Below are 26,981 nucleotides of genomic sequence, written 5' to 3'. Positions count from 1 at the left end.
GAAAATAATCTATGTGCATTAACATCTGTTAATACGGCACCTTAATATATGTATCTGGGCATAAGTAAAGTTATAGGCCGGTCCATAATAGTCTATTCAGCAATAATCAATAGTCGGACTAACCTATATAATGTTATACCGGGCATTTAATTGAATAGAGTATATCTTTACTACCCAGAAGGTATAGGCTGGTAAATTAACTCTTTACTATTTGTACATAGATTATCAACAAATATCTGCGAGCTTATAGGCACATTGCTCGGCTATTTAACTTTGCAGCAACTTGCAAGACATTAATGATACAGGCTGGTAAATTCACGCACACTCAATAACTATTCTCAGTAATCTTGCTCATATATCCTTTAAACAAGGGGTGTTATGAGACTTAGAATCAGCAACGTGTAAATTCAATATCACTTAGTGGATGATAACGATACTAGATGCAAGACGCAAGTACCTTAGCTAACGGAATGGAATATACATTATCGCCAACCTTAGCGGACAATAACTGTTAAATAACAAGTAATCACAATAGTACCTTGTACACTTGTTAAGAGGTATAGGCTGGTAATTTTTCAGTTTGGAATAATATTATTGGTACTTGGTGATTATCTAACCTCACTAATATCTCCACATTACTCGGTTTATCCAAGTGGTTATAGGCCGGTAATACTACATATATAAAAGTAATGTTATATAAATTACTATAGTTATATTGCATTAACTGGATTAATAGGAGAGTTGGCAACCAGCTGTACACATGCCACCTGTGTCCTGAGACACATATATATTGTGGATTAAAACTACATCAGTACGTCATCATACTCTCCATTTAATTTAAACTGCTGTGACATTGCCAGCCATATTATTTTGGACCTCTGTTTTATTGGCTAAACTAATATTTATTAGTGACTTTCCCCAAAGCCAATAGAATTCGAGTATTTGTAGTTCCCTATTATCTAACCTAAAGGTAACCCCTTGTGAGGCCATTTACAGAGTATATAAACCAATATGATTCTAACGTTGATTTTAAATGTGTGTCCTTTTGTAAATACATTAATTTTTTTTTAAAAAATTTGATTAAAAGTTATATTTTTATGAGTGTGCTTTAAACTCCATCCCAGTGTTTGTAACTTATCTATCTCAATAATTTTTGAGCAGGAATGTGAGTGCTATTCAAGTGTACACTAATATCAGTTTTTTACTGATTTTTTCTAGTTGTTTCTCCAGTACACAGCACCCCAAATTCTTTACCTATTGATTACAGCACACAAGTAGGCTGATTAATCATATAAGAAACGATATTCTTGCAATACAAGTTAGTAGTGCCTTAGTAACCCCAAGTTTGTTTCAAAATACACAGGAGCAGACTGCTCTAAAACAGAGCCAGAGACAAAGTAAGCTGATCCTCTGCTAGACCGCTACCAGGGTAAGCTTAGCAGCTTTTTATTCAACCTTAAACAGAGCTGTTTAGCGAAATCCAGAACTCAACTTATATGAGGGGTTTCCTCATCAGGATGAACACTTTGCTGGCATGCTATCTAAACAGCTTAAAAAGCCCTAAGTTATAGACTCATCTATTGCACAATTATACAGAACACCTCAACTATTCAATGTGGCTAGTTCTTTTTGCCTACTGATGTTTTTCTTTATAAACACCTCACAAAGCGCACTCCAGGCTCAACTATAAGCTACACTCGCAGGCTACCCTATTATAATCATTAAGGGACCTCAAAGATATACTAATGTTATTAGCTATCACAGAAATAAATACAGCAAAGCCACTTAAAGGGATAATAAACTCATTTTTTTTTATGATTCAGATAGAGCATGCAATTTTAAGCAACTTTCCAACGTACTCCTACTATCAATTTTTCTTTGTTTGCTTGCTTTCTTTCTTTAAAAAGCAGGAATTTAAAGCTTAGGAGTCATCCCATTTTAAGTTCAGCACCCTTGATAGTGCTTACTTATTGGTGACTACATTCAGCCAACCAATAAGCATGCATAACCCAGGTTCTGAACCAAAAATGGGCCGTCTCTTAAGCTTTATATTCCTGATAAAGATAGCAAGAAAACAAAGAAAAATTGATAATAGGAGTAAATTAGAAAGTTGCTTAAAATTGCCTACTCTATCTAAATCATGAAATAAAAAAAATGGGTTTAGTGTCCCTTTAATGCACTCAGGATAATTTAAGTAACCCTTTTTGTGCAAATTGTCAAAGTGGAGAGTCTGCATATAATATTATCCTGCATTTTAACACGGGACTATTGAACTGCTATAATTTAACAATTCTTACTGCGGATATCCTTATATATAACAGAACCAATCTAAAGCTGTAACAAAGCTGCATTATAAACCAGCCTCTTGATATAATACATTGTTTTAAGTTGTGCTTTTATATACTACCAGTCACTTACAATGGCCACTAAGAAGAATGTAAAACCTGCTAAAGGTTCTCGTACCCTATCAGTTAAGGGTCAGATGGTAAGCTCCCATTTTAATCCTTTGAAGCAGAAAGTAATAGAACATGCTTTTTTGGACTGTGACATCTAGGGGCCCAGAACTATCCAATGATATCCTGGAAAATCACCCCGAAACTATGATCTAGCTATTGTAGGTCTCTATGTCCTATGGCTCTTTAGGAGGCACCAGCCTGTCTAGAGGGGGCAGGTCTTTCTTGATCAGGTAAGGCTCTTATCAGATGGCAATTGTGTATATAAGCTGTGTGTTTGTCTCAATAAAGTCTGTTCGTGTTTCACCTTAATACTGGTTTTGTCTGGTTATTAGGGTGGGCTACTTGCTATAATCACTTTCCAGCTATACAGCTACAGGTTCCAGGGTGAAGAAGGTCTTTTTGGCAGAGATACCCAGTCGGGGTATCTGGAGTCCATCACAACTGGTTGGCAGCGATGGGATGTTTCCTTCTACCTGTAACATTCAAACCACCACCAGGACCTACTCGGATGGAGCAGCGGTGTTCTGGCTTAAAAGAAGTACCCTTAAAGAATTGCTGGTAGCTTGGAGACAAGTAGCTAGCAACAAATCGAAGGCAGCGATCATAGCCGAGCTAATGGAGAATGACAGGGCCAGTGATCGTGCTAATGAGCCTGCCAGCAGCCAGGGCAGTGATCGGGCTACTGAACCATCCACCAGGGGGACTGAGATGTCCAAGGTCCAACGGGAGATCCAGTGGTGGCTGGCGCTCTATGGGACAACCCCACCACAGGAGATCATCACACAGATTATTGCCAACACTACTCGCTTCAAAATGATGGAGGTCCAAAAGGCTCTAGGGGAGCCGCCCCTACCAATCGGGGGCCCACTTCACAGCGGTAAAAGTTACCCCATGAGGCCTTCCATGCCTTTAAAGATGGAGAGGAGGAAATCAATCGGCACCTACAGGTATTAGAGACCCAGTGTGAGCTTCATCCACTGGAAATCATATGGTCCTGATGAGAGAAGTGGAGTAGCAGCATCAGAGGTTCATGCTCCTACATTCATCCGAGATTTCAGGGAAAACATCCTAACCATCCTGCTCACAGTCATCCCCGGAGGTTATGCCTAAGGAGGGGGCACTGTTAGGGTCCTTACCCTGGTCCTAGTTGCTTGCCGCAACAAATGCAGGGGCCCACCGGTCTGTCTCGGCATCCCACATGCAGAGACGCCAAGACCAGTCTGACTAGCAGCTACGGATGTGATTTAAAGATTTAAAGGTCCAGTCTCTGATTGCACGGACTCCCACCTGGAAGGCGCAGGTGTGGGAGTCCATAAGAATGCCTGGGGTTTGCATGCACAAGGCCATTTGCACAAGAAATTGTGTCCAGTGGCTTCTCCTTTGGTGAGACAGGCCCAGGGCAGAGACTAGATGAGCCTCTTGCCTTAAAGGGACATGATACCCAAATGTTGAAACACTTGAAAGTGATGCAGCATAGCTGTAAAAAGCTGACTAGAAAATATCACCTGAACATCTCTATGTAAAAAAGAAAGATATTTTACCTCAAAATGTCCTAATTATTCACAGCCTATTGTAAAGAATTTTAAGCAGCAAATCAGTATGCCTTTTCCGCGACCTGCAAGGGAGCGCGCACCATGCAAACTCGTGTTATTTCCCTCTTCAGTTTAAGGAAGTTTAGAATTGTTAGGTCAAATAGCTTTCATTTTTACATAGGGATGTTTAGGTGATATTTTCCTGTCAGCTTTTTGCAGTTATGCTGCATCACTTTCAGGTGATTTAGCATATAAGTATTATGTCCCTTTAAGAGAAAAGGGTGTTTGTAAGGTGGTGACAGGCAGCTGTAAAGTAAAGTAGTTCTGAAAGTAGCAGAAGAGGGAAAGGTGTGAAAGTGTTTCCTTGCTGAGCAGCTGAAGAAATGCTTGTTTGTGCGGAAGGGCAGGAGTAGCAGCTTAGAAAAAAAGGAAGGTGTCCGGAGAGGCCTGCACTACAAGAGGAGTAAATGCAGGCCCCGTCTCTGCCTACGGTAGGGTTGCCACCTCAGCCATGTTTTCCTGGACACTTATGAGTTACACATGCTGCAGGGTGTGCAAGGAGGAACATCTATTGTGTTTCTAGACAGCACTATTCATATTCCTCCCTGCACACCCTGCAGCATGTATAACTTATAAGTGTTCTGTATTTTAAGGGACGGGTGGCAACAATAGCCTATGGCCACACCACCCTGAATGCGCCCGATCTCGTCTGATCTTGGAAGCTAAGCAGGGTTGGGCCTGGTTAGTACTTGGATGGGAGACCGCCTGGGAATACCAGGTGCTGTAGGCTTTTGCTTTTTCAAACTTTCACCAGCAGGAGGCGCTGGCTCCAATGCACTTTTCTACACTCTTAACACACCATTCTCCTCACAGCCTTTCTCTTACAAAGCTCTTACGCAACGCACATTTTTAGCAGCACAGTACAACCCTAGGCGCCTGCAACATGGAATCAGCAAATCGCACGCCGACTCTCAAGCATTAATTAACAGAGCTACATTTCAAAACAAAGGCAACTACAGCAGTAGCACCTCTTTTGGCCAGTCGTTTTCAACAGGTGAGGCTGCTGCCGGGGGGAAGCCAGTTTATAAGCTCGCCTCTTTCCTAGACAAAAAAAAAAAAAGAGTTTGGGCCTATTAGGCTTTCTGCTGCTCTCAGGCTGTCTCGTCAGAATGAACAGCTCGCACCTGGGCCGGAGGAAGGGAGCTGAAGGCACTGCAAGATGGCCACAAGATAACAAAACGCTTGCTCAGGTTCAAAGAAAAGCAAATCTTCCTTTTTGGAGAGGTGAAAAAGATAGAAGCCTGACGCTCCTCCCCCACCCCACCATATCCGAAAGCGTGCTGTCGCGAAAAACACCAACAAGTGAGTAAAAGAAAAAGTGGAGGTGATGCAAGAGCGTGTCTGAGAGAAAGAATGCGTGTTTTTCAGGTCAGCAGAGCCCTGCGGACGATTGAAATAGGTTTGAATTGGTTTCCTGTAGTTGAGCAGAGAAGCATTTCCCCAGAAAAGCAGGCACGCTAGAACAAGAGGTGATGAACTGAAGGTGAAAGATCCAGAATAAAAAAAAAAATGAAGAAAAAAGAGCTTAACGCTCTGCTGGAAAGTCTAGTAGGTACGTGGGAAAGCCTTTCGGCAGAGGTGGTAGGAGCAAATAGAGCGGTGGAGCGTAAGAATGCCTGGGGTTTGCACGCACAAGGCCATTTGCAGAAGAAATTGTGCCCAGTGGCTTCTCCTTTGGTGAGGCAGGCCGAGGGCAGAGACTAGATGAGCCTCTTGCCTTAAAGGGACATGATACCCAAATGTTGAAACACTTGAAAGTGATGCAGCATAGCTGTAAAAAGCTGACTAGAAAATATCCCCTGAACATCTCTATGTAAAAAAGAAAGATATTTTACCTCAAAATGTCCTAATTATTCACAGCCTATTGTAAAGAACTTTAAGCTGCAAATCAGTATGCCTTTTCCGCGAGCTGCAAGGGAGCGCGCACCATGCATACTCGTGTTATTTCCCTCTTCAGTTTAAGGAAGTTTAGAATTGTTAGGTCAAATATCTTTCTTTTTTACATAGGGATGTTCAGGTGATATTCTCCTGTCAGCTTTTTGCAGTTATGCTGCATCACTTTCAGGTGATTTAGCATATAAGTATTATGTCCCTTTAAGAGAAAAGGGTGTTTGTAAGGTGGTGACAGGCAGCTGTAAAGTAAAGTAGTTCTGAAAGTAGCAGAAGAGGGAACGGTGTGAAAGTGTTTCCTTGCTGAGCAGCTGAAGAAATGCTTGTTTGTGCGGAAGGGCAGGAGTAGCAGCTTAGAAAAAAAGGAAGGTGTCCGGAGAGGCCTGCACTACAAGAGGAGTAAATGCAGGCCCTGTCTCTGCCTACGGCCACACCACCCTGAATGCGCCCGATCTCGTCTGATCTCGGAAGCTAAGCAGGGTCGGGCCTGGTTAGTACTTGGATGGGAGACCGCCTGGGAATACCAGGTGCTGTAGGCTTTTGCTTTTTCTGGAATACCAGGTGCTGTAGGCTTTTGCTTTTTCAAACTTTCACCAGCAGGAGGCGCTGGCTCCAATGCACTTTTCTACACTCTTAACACACCATTCTCCTCACAGCCTTTCTCTTACAAAGCTCTTACGCAACGCACATTTTTAGCAGCACAGTACAACCCTAAGCGCCTGCAACATGGAATCAGCAAATCGCACGCCGACTCTCAAGCATTAATTAACAGAGCTACATTTCAAAACAAAGGCAACTACAGCAGTAGCACCTCTTTTGGCCAGTCGTTTTCAACAGGTGAGGCTGCTGCCGGGGGAAGCCAGTTTATAAGCTCGCCTCTTTCCTAGACAAAAAAAAAAAAAAGAGTTTGGGCCTATTAGGCTTTCTGCTGCTCTCAGGCTGTCTCGTCAGAATGAACAGCTCGCACCTGGGCCGGAGGAAGGGAGCTGAAGGCACTGCAAGATGGCCACAAGATAACAAAACGCTTGCTCAGGTTCAAAGAAAAGCAAATCTTCCTTTTTGGAGAGGTGAAAAAGATAGAAGCCTGACGCTCCTCCCCCACCCCACCATATCCGAAAGCGCGCTGTCGCGAAAAACACCAACAAGTGAGTAAAAGAAAAAGTGGAGGTGATGCAAGAGCGTGTCTGAGAGAAAGAATGCGTGTTTTTCAGGTCAGCAGAGCCCTGCGGACGATTGAAATAGGTTTGAATTGGTTTCCTGTAGTTGAGCAGAGAAGCATTTCCCCAGAAAAGCAGGCACGCTAGAACAAGAGGTGATGAACTGAAGGTGAAAGATCCAGAATAAAAAAAAAAAATGAAGAAAAAAAAAGGAGCTTAACGCTCTGCTGGAAAGTCTAGTAGGTACGTGGGAAAGCCTTTCGGCAGAGGTGGTAGGAGCAAATAGAGCGGTGGAGCTTAAGAATGCCTGGGGTTTGCACGCACAAGGCCATTTGCAGAAGAAATTGGGCCCAGTGGCTTCTCCTTTGGTGAGGCAGGCCGAGGGCAGAGACTAGAGGAGCCTCTTGCCTTAAAGGGACATGATACCCAAATGTTGAAACACTTGAAAGTGATGCAGCATAGCTGTAAAAAGCTGACTAGAAAATATCCCCTGAACATCTCTATGTAAAAAAGAAAGATATTTTACCTCAAAATGTCCTAATTATTCACAGCCTATTGTAAAGAACTTTAAGCTGCAAATCAGTATGCCTTTTCCGCGAGCTGCAAGGGAGCGCGCACCATGCATACTCGTGTTATTTCCCTCTTCAGTTTAAGGAAGTTTAGAATTGTTAGGTCAAATATCTTTCTTTTTTACATAGGGATGTTCAGGTGATATTCTCCTGTCAGCTTTTTGCAGTTATGCTGCATCACTTTCAGGTGATTTAGCATATAAGTATTATGTCCCTTTAAGAGAAAAGGGTGTTTGTAAGGTGGTGACAGGCAGCTGTAAAGTAAAGTAGTTCTGAAAGTAGCAGAAGAGGGAACGGTGTGAAAGTGTTTCCTTGCTGAGCAGCTGAAGAAATGCTTGTTTGTGCGGAAGGGCAGGAGTAGCAGCTTAGAAAAAAAGGAAGGTGTCCGGAGAGGCCTGCACTACAAGAGGAGTAAATGCAGGCCCTGTCTCTGCCTACGGCCACACCACCCTGAATGCGCCCGATCTCGTCTGATCTCGGAAGCTAAGCAGGGTCGGGCCTGGTTAGTACTTGGATGGGAGACCGCCTGGGAATACCAGGTGCTGTAGGCTTTTGCTTTTTCAAACTTTCACCAGCAGGAGGCGCTGGCTCCAATGCACTTTTCTACACTCTTAACACACCATTCTCCTCACAGCCTTTCTCTTACAAAGCTCTTACGCAACGCACATTTTTAGCAGCACAGTACAACCCTAAGCGCCTGCAACATGGAATCAGCAAATCGCACGCCGACTCTCAAGCATTAATTAACAGAGCTACATTTCAAAACAAAGGCAACTACAGCAGTAGCACCTCTTTTGGCCAGTCGTTTTCAACAGGTGAGGCTGCTGCCGGGGGAAGCCAGTTTATAAGCTCGCCTCTTTCCTAGACAAAAAAAAAAAAAAGAGTTTGGGCCTATTAGGCTTTCTGCTGCTCTCAGGCTGTCTCGTCAGAATGAACAGCTCGCACCTGGGCCGGAGGAAGGGAGCTGAAGGCACTGCAAGATGGCCACAAGATAACAAAACGCTTGCTCAGGTTCAAAGAAAAGCAAATCTTCCTTTTTGGAGAGGTGAAAAAGATAGAAGCCTGACGCTCCTCCCCCACCCCACCATATCCGAAAGCGCGCTGTCGCGAAAAACACCAACAAGTGAGTAAAAGAAAAAGTGGAGGTGATGCAAGAGCGTGTCTGAGAGAAAGAATGCGTGTTTTTCAGGTCAGCAGAGCCCTGCGGACGATTGAAATAGGTTTGAATTGGTTTCCTGTAGTTGAGCAGAGAAGCATTTCCCCAGAAAAGCAGGCACGCTAGAACAAGAGGTGATGAACTGAAGGTGAAAGATCCAGAATAAAAAAAAAAAATGAAGAAAAAAAAAGGAGCTTAACGCTCTGCTGGAAAGTCTAGTAGGTACGTGGGAAAGCCTTTCGGCAGAGGTGGTAGGAGCAAATAGAGCGGTGGAGCTTAAGAATGCCTGGGGTTTGCACGCACAAGGCCATTTGCAGAAGAAATTGGGCCCAGTGGCTTCTCCTTTGGTGAGACAGGCCGAGGGCAGAGACTAGATGAGCCTCTTGCCTTAAAGGGACATGATACCCAAATGTTGAAACTAGGCATGCACCGAAATTTCAGCAACCGAAATTTTCGGCCGAAAATGGGCCTATCCTATTTCGGCCGAAAGAGAGACAAGCTGTCCGAAAATTGCATGTTACATTTGTGCCACACTTACACTTGCTGGCCGCCGCTAACCGCATCCACCCACACCTAAATTTAGACTGGTGCAACTAGAGGCTTTCTAGGCCATTAGGTTACTAAACTACATTTCCCACAATGCCACTCACGCATGAACAGCACAGCCTCCTCCCTCCCTTCCTATCTAGAGCGGTTTGTTTCAGAATTCAGAAGAATCTGCAGTGCGTGCACTTCCTGAAAGGCTCTGGTATTTTGCTGATTTAGTGCTGACCTTAGTGAGGAGGATGAGTTGCTCCGGTGTTAGAGACAACGGAGGTTTGATTTACAGCAGCCTAAAACTTAGTAACCCCCCTCTACCTCCAGGCACTACAAAGCTGTAAATCAAACCTCTGTTGTCTCTAAGGGAGCTGAACTGCTGAACCGGAGAAACTCTTCCTCCACACTAACAGCAGGTTAAACTCTTCCTCCTTACTAAGCAGCAGCAGTTAACCCTTAGGCAGCAAAAACTGCAATACTCTAGTCCTCAATCAAAGTCCCATAGGCAGGATAATAGCATACGTGGAGCACCTTCCTGATTTAATTTTAGTCGGAACGGTGTAAAAGCCGGAACGGAACGGAACAGGCCGGAACAGGCCTTTTATGAAGGAAATTGATTTAAAATATAATGGGATGTATTAGAGACTCTTGAGAACAATTTTAGGAACAAGAATATTTGTGATATAATAATTAATTAACCCTTTAACTACCAAAATAGTGTCCGGAACCAAACATAACAGCCCGGAACAGCACCTTCCCAGAAAACCAAATACACCAAATTCACAAGTCACATGTGACTAAATGTAATAAGTGTAATCAGCCACAAACCATCCACAGAAACCACGTTCCAATACCCGTTCCAGCCTGTAAAATGCTTTTTCGTGAAAAGTGACGGAACGGCACCTTACCAGCAAAATATACAGACCAAATTCACCAGCCACACATAACTAGATGTGATAAGTGTAATCCACCACAAACCATCCACAGAAACCACGTTCCAATACCCGTTCCGGCCTGTAAAACACTTTTTCATGAAAAGGTACGGAACAGCACCTTAGCAGCTAACCAGATACACCAAATTCACCAGTCACACATGACTAAATGTTATAAGTGTAATCAGCCACAAACCATCCACAGAAACCACATTATGGTATCTGTTCCGGCCTTTAATACACTTTTTTATAAAAAGTGACGGAACGGCACCTTCATAGCAACATATACAGACCAAATTCACCAGCTACACATAACTAGATGTGATAAGTGTAATCAACCACAAACCATCCACAGAAACCACGTTCCAATATCCATTCCGGCTTGTAAAATGCTTTTTCATGAAAAGTGACGGAACAGCACCTCACCAGCAAACCAGATACACCAAATTCATCAGTCACACATGACTAAACATTATAAATGTAATCAGCCACAAACCATCCACAGAAACCACATTATGATATCTCTTCCGGCCTTTAATACATTTTTTTATAAAAAGTGACGGAACGGCACCTACCCAGCAAAATATACAGACCAAATTCACCAGCCACAAAAAACTAGATGTGGTAAGTGTAATCAACCACAAACCATACACAGAAACCACGTTCCAATACCCGTTCCGGCCTGTAAAATGCTTTTTCGTGAAAAGTGACGGAACGGCACCTTACCAGCAAACCAGATACACCAAATTCACCAATTACACATAACTAAATGTTATAAGTGTAATCAGCCACAAACCACCCACAGAAACCACGTTATGATATCTGTTCCAGCCTAAAATACACTTTTTTATAAAAAGTGACGGAACGGCACCTTTCCAGAAAAATATACAGACCAAATTCACCAGCCACAAATAACTAGATGTGGTAAGTGTAATCAACCACAAACCATCCACATAAACCACGTGCCAATACCGTTCCGGCCTGTAAAACGCTTTTTTGTGAAAAGTGACGGAACGGCACCTTACCAGCAAACCAGATACACCAAATTCACCAATTACACATAACTAAATGTTATAAGTGTAATCAGCCACAAACCACCCACAGAAACCACATTATGATATCTGTTCCAGCCTAAAATACACTTTTTTTTATAAAAAGTGACGGAACGGCACCTTTCCAGCAAAATATACAGACCAAATTCACCAGCCACAAATAACTAGATGTGGTAAGTGTAATCAACCACAAACCATCCACAGAAACCACGTTCCAATACCCGTTCCGGTCTGTAAAACGCTTTTTCGTGAAAAGTGACGGAACGGCACCTTACCAGCAAACCAGATACACCAAATTCACCAATTACACATCACTAAATGTTATAAGTGTAATCAGCCACAAACCACCCACAGAAACCACGTTATGATATCTGTTCCAGCCTAAAATACACTTTTTTATAAAAAGTGACGGAACGGCACCTTTCCAGCAAAATATACAGACCAAATTCACCAGCCACACATAACTAGATGTGGTAAGTGTAATCAACCACAAACCATCCACAGAAACCACGTTCCAATACCCGTTCCGGCCTGTAAAATGCTTTTTCATGAAAAGTGACGGAACGGCACCTTACCAGCAAACCAGATACACCAAATTCACCAGTCACACATGACTAAATGTTATAAGTGTAATCAGCCATAAACCATCCACAGAAACCACATTATGATATCTGTTCCGGCCTTTAATACACTTTTTTTTATAAAAAGTGACGGAACGGCAACTTCCTAGCAACATATACAGACCAAATTCACCAGCTACACATAACTAGATGTGATAAGTGTAATCAACCACAAACCATCCACAGAAACCACGTTCCAATATCCGTTCTAGCCTGTAAAATGCTTTTTCATGAAAAGTGACGGAACAGCACCTCAGCAGTAATCCAGATACACCAAATTCATCAGTCACACATGACTAAATGTTATAAGTGTAATGAGCCACAAACCATCAACAGAAACCACATTATGATATCTGTTCCGGCCTTTAATACACTTTTTTATAAAAAGTGATGAAACAGCACCTACCCAGCAAAATATACAGACCAAATTCACCAGCCACAAATAACTAGATGTGGCAAGTGTAATCAACCACAAACCATCCACAGAAACCACGTTCCAATACCCGTTCCGGCCTGTAAAACGCTTTTTCATGAAAAGTGACGGAACTGCACCTTACCAGCAAACCAGATACACCAAATTCACCAATTACACATAACTAAATGTTATAAGTGTAATCAGCCACAAACCACCCACAGAAACCACATTATGATATCTGTTCCGGCCTATAACACACTTTTTTATAAAAAGTGACGGAACGGCACCTTTCCAGCAAAATATACAGACCAAATTCACCAGCCACACATAACTAGATGTGACAAGTGTAATCAACCAAAAACCATCCACAGAAACCGCGTTTCAATACCCGTTCCGGCCTGTAAAATGCTTTTTCATGAAAAGTGACGGAATGGCACCTTACCAGCAAACCAGATACACCAAATTCACCAGTTACACATAACTAAATGTTATAAGTGTAATCAGCCACAAACCATCCACAGAAAGCACATTATGATATCTGTTCCGGACTTTAATACACTTTTTTTTTATAAAAAGTGATGGAACGGCAACTTCCTAGCAACATATACAGACCAAATTCACCAGCTACACATAACTAGATGTGATAAGTGTAATCAACCACAAACCATCCACAGAAACCACGTTCCAATATCCGTTCTAGCCTGTAAAATGCTTTTTCATGAAAAGTGACGGAACAGCACCTCAGCAGTAATCCAGATACACCAAATTCATCAGTCACACATGAGTAAATGTTATAAGTGTAATCAGCCACAAACCATCCACAGAAACCACATTATGATATCTGTTCCGGCCTTTAATACACTTTTTTATAAAAAGTGACGAAACAGCACCTACCCAGCAAAATATACAGACAAAATTCACCAGCCACAAATAACTAGATGTGGCAAGTGTAATCAACCACAAACCATCCACAGAAACCACGTTCCAATACCCGTTCCGGCCTGTAAAACGCTTTTTCATGAAAAGTGACGGAACGGCACCTTACCAGCAAACCAGATACACCAAATTCACCAATTACACATAACTAAATGTTATAAGTGTAATCAGCCACAAACCACCCACAGAAACCACATTATGATATCTGTTCCGGCCTATAACACACTTTTTTATAAAAAGTGACGGAACGGCACCTTTCCAGCAAAATATACAGATCAAATTCACCAGCCACACATAACTAGATGTGACAAGTGTAATCAACCAAAAACCATCCACAGAAACCGCGTTTCAATACCCGTTCCGGCCTGTAAAATGCTTTTTCATGAAAAGTGACGGAATGGCACCTTACCAGCAAACCAGATACACCAAATTCACCAGTTACACATAACTAAATGTTATAAGTGTAATCAGCCACAAACCATCCACAGAAAGCACATTATGATATCTGTTCCGGACTTTAATACACTTTTTTTTTATAAAAAGTGATGGAACGGCAACTTCCTAGCAACATATACAGACCAAATTCACCAGCTACACATAACTAGATGTGATAAGTGTAATCAACCACAAACCATCCACAGAAACCACGTTCCAATATCCGTTCTAGCCTGTAAAATGCTTTTTCATGAAAAGTGACGGAACAGCACCTCAGCAGTAATCCAGATACACCAAATTCATCAGTCACACATGAGTAAATGTTATAAGTGTAATCAGCCACAAACCATCCACAGAAACCACATTATGATATCTGTTCCGGCCTTTAATACACTTTTTTATAAAAAGTGACGAAACAGCACCTACCCAGCAAAATATACAGACAAAATTCACCAGCCACAAATAACTAGATGTGGCAAGTGTAATCAACCACAAACCATCCACAGAAACCACGTTCCAATACCCGTTCCGGCCTGTAAAACGCTTTTTCATGAAAAGTGACGGAACGGCACCTTACCAGCAAACCAGATACACCAAATTCACCAATTACACATAACTAAATGTTATAAGTGTAATCAGCCACAAACCACCCACAGAAACCACATTATGATATCTGTTCCGGCCTATAACACACTTTTTTATAAAAAGTGACGGAACGGCACCTTTCCAGCAAAATATACAGACCAAATTCACCAGCCACACATAACTAGATGTGATAAGTGTAATTAACCAAAAACCATCCACAGAAAACACGTTCCAATACCCGTTCCGGCCTGTAAAACGCTTTTTCATGAAAAGTGACGGAACGGCACCTTACCAGCAAACCAGATACACCAAATTCACCAATTACACATAACTAAATGTTATAAGTGTAATCAGCCACAAACCACCCACAGAAACCACATTATGATATCTGTTCCGGCCTATAATACACTTTTTTTTATAAAAAGTGACGGAACAGCACCTTCCTAGCAAAATATACAGACCAAATTCACCAGCCACACATAACTAGATGTGGTAAGTGTAATCAACCACAAACCATCCACAGAAACCACGTTCCAATACCCTTTCCGGCCTGTAAAACGATTTTTCATGAAAAATGACGGAACGGCGCCTTACCAGCAAACCAGATACACCAAATTCACCAGTCACACATAACTAAATGTTATAAGTGTAATCAGCCACAAACCACCCACAGAAACCACATTATGATATCTGTTCCGGCCTATAATACACTTTTTTTATAAAAAGTGAGAGAACGGCACCTACCCAGCAAAATATACAGACCAAATTCACCAGCCACACATAACTAGATGTGGTAAATGTAATCAACCACAAACCATCCACAGAAACCACGTTTCAATACCCGTTCCGGCCTGTAAAATGCTTTTTCATGAAAAGTGACGGAATGGCACCTTACCAGCAAACCAGATACACCAAATTCACCAGTTACACATAACTAAATGTTATAAGTGTAATCAGCCACAAACCATCCACAGAAAGCACATTATGATATCTGTTCCGGCCTTTAATACACTTTTTTTTATAAAAAGTGATGGAACGGCAACTTCCTAGCAACATATACAGACCAAATTCACCAGCTACACATAACTAGATGTGATAAGTGTAATCAACCACAAACCATCCACAGAAACCACGTTCCAATATCCGTTCTAGCCTGTAAAATGCTTTTTCATGAAAAGTGACGGAACAGCACCTCAGCAGTAATCCAGATACACCAAATTCATCAGTCACACATGACTAAATGTTATAAGTGTAATCAGCCACAAACCATCCACAGAAACCACATTATGATATCTGTTCCGGCCTTTAATACACTTTTTTATAAAAAGTGACGAAACAGCACCTACCCAGCAAAATATACAGACAAAATTCACCAGCCACAAATAACTAGATGTGGCAAGTGTAATCAACCACAAACCATCCACAGAAACCACGTTCCAATACCCGTTCCGGCCTGTAAAACGCTTTTTCATGAAAAGTGACGGAACGGCACCTTACCAGCAAACCAGATACACCAAATTCACCAATTACACATAACTAAATGTTATAAGTGTAATCAGCCACAAACCACCCACAGAAACCACATTATGATATCTGTTCCGGCCTATAACACACTTTTTTATAAAAAGTGACGGAACGGCACCTTTCCAGCAAAATATACAGACCAAATTCACCAGCCACACATAACTAGATGTGACAAGTGTAATCAACCAAAAACCATCCACAGAAATCACGTTCCAATACCCGTTCCGGCCTGTAAAACGCTTTTTCATGAAAAGTGACGGAACGGCACCTTACCAGCAAACCAGATACACCAAATTCACCAGTCACACATGACTAAATGTTATAAGTGTAATCAGCCAAAAACCATCCACAGAAACCACATTATAATATCTGTTCCGGCCTTTAATACACTTTTTTTTTATAAAAAAGTGACGGAACAGCACCTTCCCAGCAAAATATACAGACAAAATTCACTAGCCACACATAACTAGATGTGATAAGTGTAATCAACCACAAACCATCCACAAAAACCACGTTCCAATACCCGTTCCGGCCTGTAAAATGCTTTTTCATGAAAAATGACGAAACAGCGCCTTACCAGCAAACCAGATACACCAAATTCACCAGTACCACATAACTAAATGTTATAAGTGTAATCAGCCACAAACCATCCACAGAAAACACATTATGATATCTGTTCCGGCCTTTAATACACTTCATTTTAAAAAGTGACGGAAAGGCACCTACCCAGAAAAATATACAGACCAAATTCACCAGCCACACATAACTAGATGTGGTAAGTGTAATCAACCACAAACCATCCACAGAAACCACGTTCCAATACCTGTTCCGGCCTGTAAAACGCTTTTTCATGAAAAGTGACGGAACGGCACCTTACCAGCAAACCAGATACACCAAATTCACCAGTTACACATAACTAAATGTTATAAGTGTAATCAGCCACAAACCATCCACAGAAACAACATTATGATATCTGTTCCGGCCTTTAATACACTTTTTTATAAAAAGCGACGGAACGGCACCTTCCCAGCAAAATATACAGACCAAATTCACCAGCCACACATAACTAGATGTTGGAACGTGGTTTCTGTGGATGGTTTGTGGTTGATCACATCTAGTTATGTGTGGCTGGTGAATTTGGTCTGTATATTTTGCTGGGAAGGTGCCGTTCCATAATTTTTTATAACAAAGTGTATTAAAGGCCGGAACAGAGATCATAATGTGGTTTCTGTGGATGGTTTGTGGCTGATTACACTTATAACATTTAGTCATGTGTGACTGGTGAATTTGGTGTATCTGGTTTGCTGGTAAGGTGTTGTTCCTTCACTTTTCATGAAAAAGCATTTTACAGGCCGGAACGGGTATTGGAACGAGGTTTCTGTGGATGGTTTGTGGTTGATTACCCTTATCACATCTAGTTATGTGTGGCTGATGAATTTGGTCTGTATATTTTTCTGGGAAGGTGCCGTTCCGTCACTTTTCTATCAAAAGTGTATTAAAGGCCGGAACAGATATCATAATGGTGTGGTTTCTGTGGATGGTTTGTGGCTGATTACACTTATAACATTTAGTTATGTGTGACTCGTGAATTTGGTGTATCTGGTTTGCTGGTAAAGTGCCGTTCCGTCACTTTTCATGAAAAAGCATTTTACAGGCCGGAACGGGTATTGGAACGTGGTTTCTGTGGATGGTTTGTGGTTGATTACACTTATCACATCTAGTTATGTGTGGCTAGTGAATTTGGTCTGTATATTTTGCTGGGAAGCTGCCGTTCCGTCACTTTTTTATAAAAAAGTGTATTAAAGGCCGGAACAGATAATATAATGTGGTTTCTGTGGATGGTTTGTGGCTGATTACACTTATTACATTTAGTCACATGTGACTTGAGAATTTGGTGTATCTGGTTTTCTGGGAAGGTGCTGTTCCGGGCTGTTATGTTTGGTTCCGGACACTATTTTGGTAGTTAAAGGGTTAATTAATTATTATATCACAAATTTTCTTTTTCCTAAAATTGTTCTCAAGAGTCTCTAACACATCCCATAAAATTTTAAATCAATTTCCTACATAAAAGGCCTGTTCCGGCCTGTTCCATTCCGTTCCGGCTTTTACACCGTTCCATTTTAGTCAGCTGACATGGGAACTGAAGTTAAAAGATATTACAAATGCTGCTTTTAAGGATCCACTATTTTTTATTTTTTGTTATAGAGCACAAGTATTTATCAGAACTGTCATTTACATAAGTGCCTTAAACAGAGAGCTGCCACTCACATATGTGAATGACAACTCTCTGTATAAAGCACTTATGTTACTGTCTTCTCTCTATAAAACACTTCTGTAAATTACAGCTCTGTATAAGCCTCTTTTATGAATGACAGCTCTCTGTATAATGCACTGCTGCTTATTACAGCTCTCTCTTTTCTATAAGGCAATCATGTGACTGACAGCTCTCTGAATAATGCACTTCTATTACTAATAACATCTCTCTGTATAATGATCTTACGTTACTAAAAGCTCTTTGTATAAGGCACATCTGTTACTGACAGCACTTTGTTGTATGAGGGTCTTCTGTTACTGTCTGCTCCCTGTATAATGAACTTCTGTTACTGGATTCTCTCTATATAAGGTACTTATGTTACTGGCTGCTCTCTGTATAAGGCATTTCTGTGAATTACAGCTATGTGTACTGTGAATGACAGCTCTCTGTATAAGACACTTATGTGAATCACATCTCTCTGTATAAAGCACTAAGGTACACTATTAATAGAGAGAGTTGTAATAAGCACCAGTGCATTATACAGAGAGCTGTCATTCACAGAAGAGGCTTATACAGAGAGTTGTAATTTACACAAGTGTTTTATACAGAGAGAAGACAGTAACATAAGTGCTTTAAACAGAGAGCAGCCAGTATCAGAAGAGCCTTATACAAAGTGCTGTCAGTAACAGATGTGCCTTATACAGAGAGATGTCAGTAACAGAAGTCTTACACAGAGAGATCTCAGTAACAGAAGAGGTTTATACAGAGAGCTGTTAGTAACAAGAGCCTTATAAAGAGAGATGTTAGTAACAGAAGAGGTTTATACAGAGAGATGTTAGTAACAGAAGAGCTTTATACAGAGAGCTGTTAGTAACAAGAGCCTTATAAAGAGAGATGTTAGTAACAGAAGAGAGTTTTATACAGAGAGGTGCTAGTAACAAGAGCCTTATAAAGAGAGATCTCAGTAACAGAAGAGGTTTATACAGAGAGCTGTTAGTAACAAGAGCCTTATAAAGAGAGATGTTAGTAACAGAAGAGAGTTTTATACAGAGAGGTGCTAGTAACAAGAGCCTTATAAAGAGAGATGTTAGTAACAGAAGAGGTTTATACAGAGAGATGTTAGTAACAAGAGCCTTATAAAGAGAGATGTTAGTAACAGAAGAGAGTTTTATACAGAGAGGTGCTAGTAACAAGAGCCTTATAAAGAGAGATGTTAGTAACAGAAGAGGTTTATACAGAGAGCTGTTAGTAACAAGAGCCTTATAAAGAGAGATGTTAGTAACAGAAGAGAGTTTTATACAGAGAGCTGTTAGTAACAAGAGCCTTATAAAGAGAGATGTTAGTAACAGAAGAGGTTTATACAGAGAGCTGTTAGTAACAAGAGCCTTATAAAGAGAGATGTTAGTAACAGAAGAGGTTTATACAGAGAGCTGTTAGTAACAAGAGCCTTATAAAGAGAGATGTTAGTAACAGAAGAGAGTTTTATACAGAGAGCTGTTAGTAACAAGAGCCTTATAAAGAGAGATGTTAGTAACAGAAGAGAGTTTTATACAGAGAGCTGTTAGTAACAAGAGCCTTATAAAGAGAGATGTTAGTAACAGAAGAGGTTTATACAGAGAGCTGTTAGTAACAAGAGCCTTATAAAGAGAGATGTTAGTAACAGAAGAGGTTTATACAGAGAGCTGTTAGTAACAAGAGCCTTATAAAGAGAGATGGTAGTAACAGAAGAGGTTTATACAGAGAGCTGTTAGTAACAAGAGCCTTATAAAGAGAGATGTTAGTAACAGAAGAGAGTTTTATACAGAGAGCTGTTAGTAACAAGAGCCTTATAAAGAGAGATGTTAGTAACAGAAGAGGTTTATACAGAGAGCTGTTAGTAACAAGAGCCTTATAAAGAGAGATGTTAGTAACAGAAGAGGTTTATACAGAGAGCTGTTAGTAACAAGAGCCTTATAAAGAGAGATGTTAGTAACAGAAGAGAGTTTTATACAGAGAGCTGTTAGTAACAAGAGCCTTATAAAGAGAGATGTTAGTAACAGAAGAGGTTTATACAGAGAGCTGTTAGTAACAAGAGCCTTATAAAGAGAGATGTTAGTAACAGAAGAGTTTTATACAGAGAGCTGTTAGTAACAAGAGCCTTATAAAGAGAGATGTCAGTAACAGAAGAGCTTTATACAGAGAGCTGTTAGTAACAGAAGAGCTTTATACAGAGAGATGTTAGTAACAGAAGAGCTTTATACAGAGAGCTGTTAGTAACAAGAGCCTTATAAAGAGAGATGTTAGTAACAGAAGAGAGTTTTATACAGAGAGGTGCTAGTAACAAGAGCCTTATAAAGAGAGATGTTAGTAACAGAAGAGGTTTATACAGAGAGCTGTTAGTAACAAGAGCCTTATAAAGAGAGATGTTAGTAACAGAAGAGAGTTTTATACAGAGAGCTGTTAGTAACAAGAGCCTTATAAAGAGAGATGTTAGTAACAGAAGAGGTTTATACAGAGAGCTGTTAGTAACAAGAGCCTTATAAAGAGAGATGTTAGTAACAGAAGAGAGTTTTATACAGAGAGCTGTTAGTAACAAGAGCCTTATAAAGAGAGATGTTAGTAACAGAAGAGAGTTTTATACAGAGAGCTGTTAGTAACAAGAGCCTTATAAAGAGAGATGTTAGTAACAGAAGATAGTTTTATACAGAGAGCTGTTAGTAACAAGAGCCTTATAAAGAGAGATGTTAGTAACAGAAGAGGTTTATACAGAGAGATGTTAGTAACAAGAGCCTTATAAAGAGAGATGTTAGTAACAGAAGAGAGTTTTATACAGAGAGCTGTTAGTAACAAGAGCCTTATAAAGAGAGATGTTAGTAACAGAAGAGGTTTATACAGAGAGATGTTAGTAACAAGAGCCTTATAAAGAGAGATGTTAGTAACAGAAGAGAGTTTTATACAGAGAGGTGCTAGTAACAAGAGCCTTATAAAGAGAGATGTTAGTAACAGAAGAGGTTTATACAGAGAGCTGTTAGTAACAAGAGCCTTATAAAGAGAGATGTTAGTAACAGAAGAGAGTTTTATACAGAGAGCTGTTAGTAACAAGAGCCTTATAAAGAGAGATGTTAGTAACAGAAGAGGTTTATACAGAGAGCTGTTAGTAACAAGAGCCTTATAAAGAGAGATGTTAGTAAAAGAAGAGAGTTTTATACAGAGAGCTGTTAGTGACAAGAGCCTTATAAAGAGAGATGTTAGTAACAGAAGAGTTTTATACAGAGAGCTGTTAGTAACAAGAGCCTTATAAAGAGAGATGTTAAGTAACAGAAGAGAGTTTTATACAGAGAGCTGTTAGTAACAAGAGCCTTATAAAGAGAGATGTTAGTAACAGAAGAGTTTTATACAGAGAGCTGTTAGTAACAAGAGCCTTATAAAGAGAGATGTTAGTAACAGAAGAGAGTTTTATACAGAGAGCTGTTAGTAACAAGAGCCTTATAAAGAGAGATGTTAGTAACAAGAGCCTTATACAGAGAGCTGTTAGTAACAAGAGCCTTATAAAGAGAGATGGTAGTAACAGAAGAGCTTTATACAGAGAGGTGCTAGTAACAAGAGCCTTATAAAGAGAGATGTTAGTAACAGAAGAGAGTTTTATACAGAGAGGTGCTAGTAACAAGAGCCTTATAAAGAGAGATGTTAGTAACAGAAGAGGTTTATACAGAGAGGTGCTAGTAACAAGAGCCTTATAAAGAGAGATGGTAGTAACAGAAGAGGTTTATACAGAGAGCTGTTAGTAACAAGAGCCTTATAAAGAGAGATGTTAAGTAACAGGAGAGCTTTATACAGAGAGGTGCTAGTAACAAGAGCCTTATAAAGAGAGATGGTAGTAACAGAAGAGAGCTTTATACAGAGAGGTGCTAGTAACAAGAGCCTTATAAAGAGAGATCTCAGTAACAGAAGAGGTTTATACAGAGAGGTGCTAGTAACAGAAGAGGTTTATACAGAGAGATGTTAGTAACAAGAGCCTTATAAAGAGAGATCTCAGTAACAGAAGAGGTTTATACAGAGAGGTGCTAGTAACAGAAGAGGTTTATACAGAGAGATGTTAGTAACAGAAGAGGTTTATACAGAGAGGTGTTAGTAACAAGAGCCTTATAAAGAGAGATGTTAGTAACAGAAGAGAGTTTATACAGAGAGGTGCTAGTAACAGAAGAGGTTTATACAGAGAGGTGCTAGTAACAAGAGCCTTATAAAGAGAGATCTCAGTAACAGAAGAGGTTTATACAGAGAGGTGCTAGTAACAAGAGCCTTATAAAGAGAGATCTCAGTAACAGAAGAGGTTTATACAGAGAGGTGCTAGTAACAGAAGAGGTTTATACAGAGAGATGTTAGTAACAAGAGCCTTATAAAGAGAGATCTCAGTAACAGAAGAGGTTTATACAGAGAGGTGCTAGTAACAAGAGCCTTATAAAGAGAGATGTTAGTAACAGAAGAGAGTTTATACAGAGAGCTGTTAGTAACAGAAGAGGTTTATACAGAGAGGTGCTAGTAACAAGAGCCTTATAAAGAGAGATCTCAGTAACAGAAGAGGTTTATACAGAGAGGTGCTAGTAACAGAAGAGGTTTATACAGAGAGATGTTAGTAACAAGAGCCTTATAAAGAGAGATCTCAGTAACAGAAGAGGTTTATACAGAGAGGTGCTAGTAACAAGAGCCTTATAAAGAGAGATGTTAGTAACAGAAGAGAGTTTATACAGAGAGGTGCTAGTAACAAGAGCCTTATAAAGAGAGATCTCAGTAACAGAAGAGGTTTATACAGAGAGGTGCTAGTAACAAGAGCCTTATAAAGAGAGATCTCAGTAACAGAAGAGGTTTATACAGAGAGGTGCTAGTAACAGAAGAGGTTTATACAGAGAGATGTTAGTAACAAGAGCCTTATAAAGAGAGATCTCAGTAACAGAAGAGGTTTATACAGAGAGGTGCTAGTAACAAGAGCCTTATAAAGAGAGATGTTAGTAACAGAAGAGAGTTTATACAGAGAGGTGCTAGTAACAAGAGCCTTATAAAGAGAGATGTTAAGTAACAGGAGAGCTTTATACAGAGAGGTGCTAGTAACTGAAGAGCCTTATACAGAGAACTGTCAGTAAAAGATGAGCTTCCAACAAACAAATATCAATAGCAAACTTAGAAGAGTCTTATACAGAGAATTGTTTAAAGGGATAGGTAACCCAAAATTTTTCTTTCATAATTTAGCTAGAGCATGTGTTTTTAAACAACTTTCTAATTTACTTCTATTAATTTTTTCTTGGTTCTCTTGGTATTTTTATTTTAAAAAGTTGGAATGTAAGCTTAGAAGCAAACTCATTTCTGGAGCACTATTTAAAGGGTTAGAAATTGATTCCCATGTGAACCTAATTAAAGTATATTTTTATAATTACTATTATAAATGCAATAATTTAAAATAGTTTTTTTAATTAAATTAAGCTTTTTACATACCTTAAATTTAAAGGTTCAATTGTCATGAAATGTGCGGTAATGACTGCCCATAAAATGAGGCATGGCTCATATATTTCATCATCCGTCCCCCATCCAATGACAAAGCTGCTGGGCCCCTTAATTTAAATATTACATTCAGTCAGCATCGCATGCGCAGTACTGACATTAAATCACAGCTGTTCACAGCTTATTCATCCTATTGGTTGAAGGGGCAGCTTTACACCAGCAACTGAGTGGAGACAGATAGGGAACAATATAAACGGGAACTCTATTACCCACGCTTCAGGATGAGAGCTGTGCAACACTTTACAAGCTGCTTCTGTCCTACACTAAGGAGAGCAGCGTGTATACTAGAATTCTTCCCTTCCTGTGATGAAGTCCATCTGTGTTTTAAACGTTGAATACGGCAGTGAGTTTGAGAGCTATGTTTATTTAACTGCCGGGCTCATCTCCCCCCTCCCTCTGGCTGTGTTTGATTAATGACGATGAGGACTCAGTTTCCACATGAAAGCAAACACAGCCAGAGGGAGGGGGAAGATGAGCCTGACAGTTAAATAAACATAGCTCTCAAACTCACTGCCGTATTCAACGTTTAAAACACAGATGGACTTCATCACAGGCAGGGAATAATTCTAGTATACACGCTGCTCTCCTAATGGTCTCTTCTCATTTGCAAGTGTGAAGCCGCCCCTCCACTCTGTGACTCTCTTGATGCAGGAGATGAGATCTGTGAACATAATCTGTCAGGTGCGGTGCCTGCTTGAAAGAACTCTCAGTAGCCTGGGGGCGAGTCTGCGCATGCGTTGCTAATAAAATAGTTTAATTGTGCATGCGGGCCGCCATGATGTTTCTACCTAAGTAGAACATCGTAACAGGACCCATATAATGTTTAAAAAATGGGTTTGGCACAGTACCAAGTTTCTAATGGAAATTACAAAAAACAGAAAGAAAACTTTACAAAGGTACCAATTACAAATGTATATATTATTTTAAGTAGTTTTTAATGAGTTAAAAATATTTTTTGGGTTTACTATCCCTTTAATATCAACAATTATTCTTCATTCAGTCCTATATAATGGAAACAGATTTATCAGATTTTTATTTATATTGGCTTATTAAGTTTATTTTCTGTCTAATTTTGGTGAGTTACTTTCAATAAAAGTGTGGTTATTTATTTTAATGGCTTGTAGTTTTTCATTTTAGAGTAATTAAATTAATTAAAAAGTCTAATATTATTAATACAATTATAGAAAAAAACTATTTTAAAATCATTTGGGAAAAAGGTCATTTTTGGTTTCGGTTTTCGGCTAAGGGCATCCTGAATTTTCGGTTTCGGTTTCGGTCCAGAATTTTCATTTCGGTGCATCCCTAGTTGAAACACTTGAAAGTGATGCAGCATAGCTGTAAAAAGCTGACTAGAAAATATCACCTGAGCATCTCTATGTAAAAAAGAAAGATATTTTACCTCAAAATGTCCTAATTATTCACAGCCTATTGTAAAGAACTTTAAGCTGCAAATCAGTATGCCTTTTCCGCGAGCTGCAAGGGAGCGCGCACCATGCATACTCGTGTTATTTCCCTCTTCAGTTTAAGGAAGTTTAGAATTGTTAGGTCAAATATCTTTCTTTTTTACATAGGGATGTTCAGGTGATATTCTCCTGTCAGCTTTTTGCAGTTATGCTGCATCACTTTCAGGTGATTTAGCATATAAGTATTATGTCCCTTTAAGAGAAAAGGGTGTTTGTAAGGTGGTGACAGGCAGCTGTAAAGTAAAGTAGTTCTGAAAGTAGCAGAAGAGGGAACGGTGTGAAAGTGTTTCCTTGCTGAGCAGCTGAAGAAATGCTTGTTTGTGCGGAAGGGCAGGAGTAGCAGCTTAGAAAAAAAGGAAGGTGTCCGGAGAGGCCTGCACTACAAGAGGAGTAAATGCAGGCCCTGTCTCTGCCTACGGCCACACCACCCTGAATGCGCCCGATCTCGTCTGATCTCGGAAGCTAAGCAGGGTCGGGCCTGGTTAGTACTTGGATGGGAGACCGCCTGGGAATACCAGGTGCTGTAGGCTTTTGCTTTTTCAAACTTTCACCAGCAGGAGGCGCTGGCTCCAATGCACTTTTCTACACTCTTAACACACCATTCTCCTCACAGCCTTTCTCTTACAAAGCTCTTACGCAACGCACATTTTTAGCAGCACAGTACAACCCTAAGCGCCTGCAACATGGAATCAGCAAATCGCACGCCGACTCTCAAGCATTAATTAACAGAGCTACATTTCAAAACAAAGGCAACTACAGCAGTAGCTATATAAATATTTAAAAAAGAGAAAGAAAAAAACAGTAAATATGTGGTTATTTAAAGAATGAGAAGGCAGCACTCATATCCCTGAAAAAATAGTGGTTTTATTTAGCTTCCTCTGCTAGTTTCCATGACACCAAATAACCCATGAGAAAAAGTGTTAAAAATACTACATACAGGTAACTAGAATTACCAGGCCTGGGTCACAATAACCAAATTGCACAAACTTAAGAGAGCACATAAGTGTATACACACGCTCTCAATAGTTAAACTAATGTACAAACTAAGGTATTATAAAATATTGCAAATTGTAGCGAAATTGTTAAACATGTACATGTCATATTGAAATTGTGTCCATATGGGAGCACTTAGTGTGATTCACACGCTCCATGTAGAAGTTGCAATAAAAGTCGCTACAAATGTACCCTTCCAATATTGAGAAAGTCAGCCAGCTATATTGAAAAAAGGCCTCACCACATTTAGCGGTAGTGTTCCTGTTTCCTTACGAAGCGTGTTCACTGAATAGAATCAAAGCAATCGCTTCTGTTAAGCTGCAGCTCCACAGCGTGAAAAACAGCCGATCTCCTTCCGTTTCACAGGAAATCCAGTGTCGTGATTTCGTTCTTTGCAAACACAATACAGGAACAAAAACAAGACTTCTTGAGCTTAAAACTCTCACTGGCAAACTTGAATCTTAGGTACCATGCCAATCCACCACAGCCACCAAAGTAATGCTTTTTACCCAACTTCAAAAGTTGCCGGTATACAGAACGTCAGGCATGACGCGTTTCGCCCCTCCCCTTTGTGGGCTGACCTTAAGGCTTCATCGGATGCAGTTAGAGGTCTAGTCCGGTCATTTATAGCACCAGTTAATTCATGATTTTTACATATTCCTCCTTCAACCATTACAGTAACTAACGGCAACATTAATTTTAAAAAGATTTTAGTTTGCAAAATCACATTTAGAATTCTTACCAAACAGTGATATTTACATACCAAAACAGGATACTCTTTGAAAGTGGCAACATTCCTTAACCTAATTACACACATAGTTGCAGAATGAAACACTTTGACACAATGCATTAAAAAGTACACTTGGCATATATGTTCCAAAGA

The 26,981-nt window shown here is 40.2% G+C and overlaps 4 non-coding genes across 4 annotated transcripts; all 4 read left to right on the top strand.

Moving 5' to 3' along the window:
- Positions 1–4,659: 4,659 nt before the first annotated feature.
- LOC128655007 (5S ribosomal RNA) lies at positions 4,660–4,778 on the top strand. The gene has a single exon (XR_008401614.1). It is a non-coding gene; the product is annotated as a 5S ribosomal RNA (ribosomal RNA).
- Positions 4,779–6,358: 1,580 nt separating this feature from the next.
- On the top strand, positions 6,359–6,477 carry LOC128654904 (5S ribosomal RNA). The gene has a single exon (XR_008401548.1). It is a non-coding gene; the product is annotated as a 5S ribosomal RNA (ribosomal RNA).
- A 1,619-nt stretch (positions 6,478–8,096) lies between these two features.
- On the top strand, positions 8,097–8,215 carry LOC128654893 (5S ribosomal RNA). Its single transcript, XR_008401539.1, has one exon. It is a non-coding gene; the product is annotated as a 5S ribosomal RNA (ribosomal RNA).
- A 17,301-nt stretch (positions 8,216–25,516) lies between these two features.
- On the top strand, positions 25,517–25,635 carry LOC128654758 (5S ribosomal RNA). The gene has a single exon (XR_008401487.1). It is a non-coding gene; the product is annotated as a 5S ribosomal RNA (ribosomal RNA).
- Positions 25,636–26,981: the final 1,346 nt, after the last annotated feature.

Source organism: Bombina bombina, chromosome 3 (genome assembly GCF_027579735.1).
Source record: "Bombina bombina isolate aBomBom1 chromosome 3, aBomBom1.pri, whole genome shotgun sequence".
Taxonomy (NCBI): domain Eukaryota; kingdom Metazoa; phylum Chordata; class Amphibia; order Anura; family Bombinatoridae; genus Bombina; species Bombina bombina.
The sequence above is the reverse complement of the archived record's forward strand: the minus strand, read 5'-3'. Positions and strand labels throughout refer to the sequence as shown.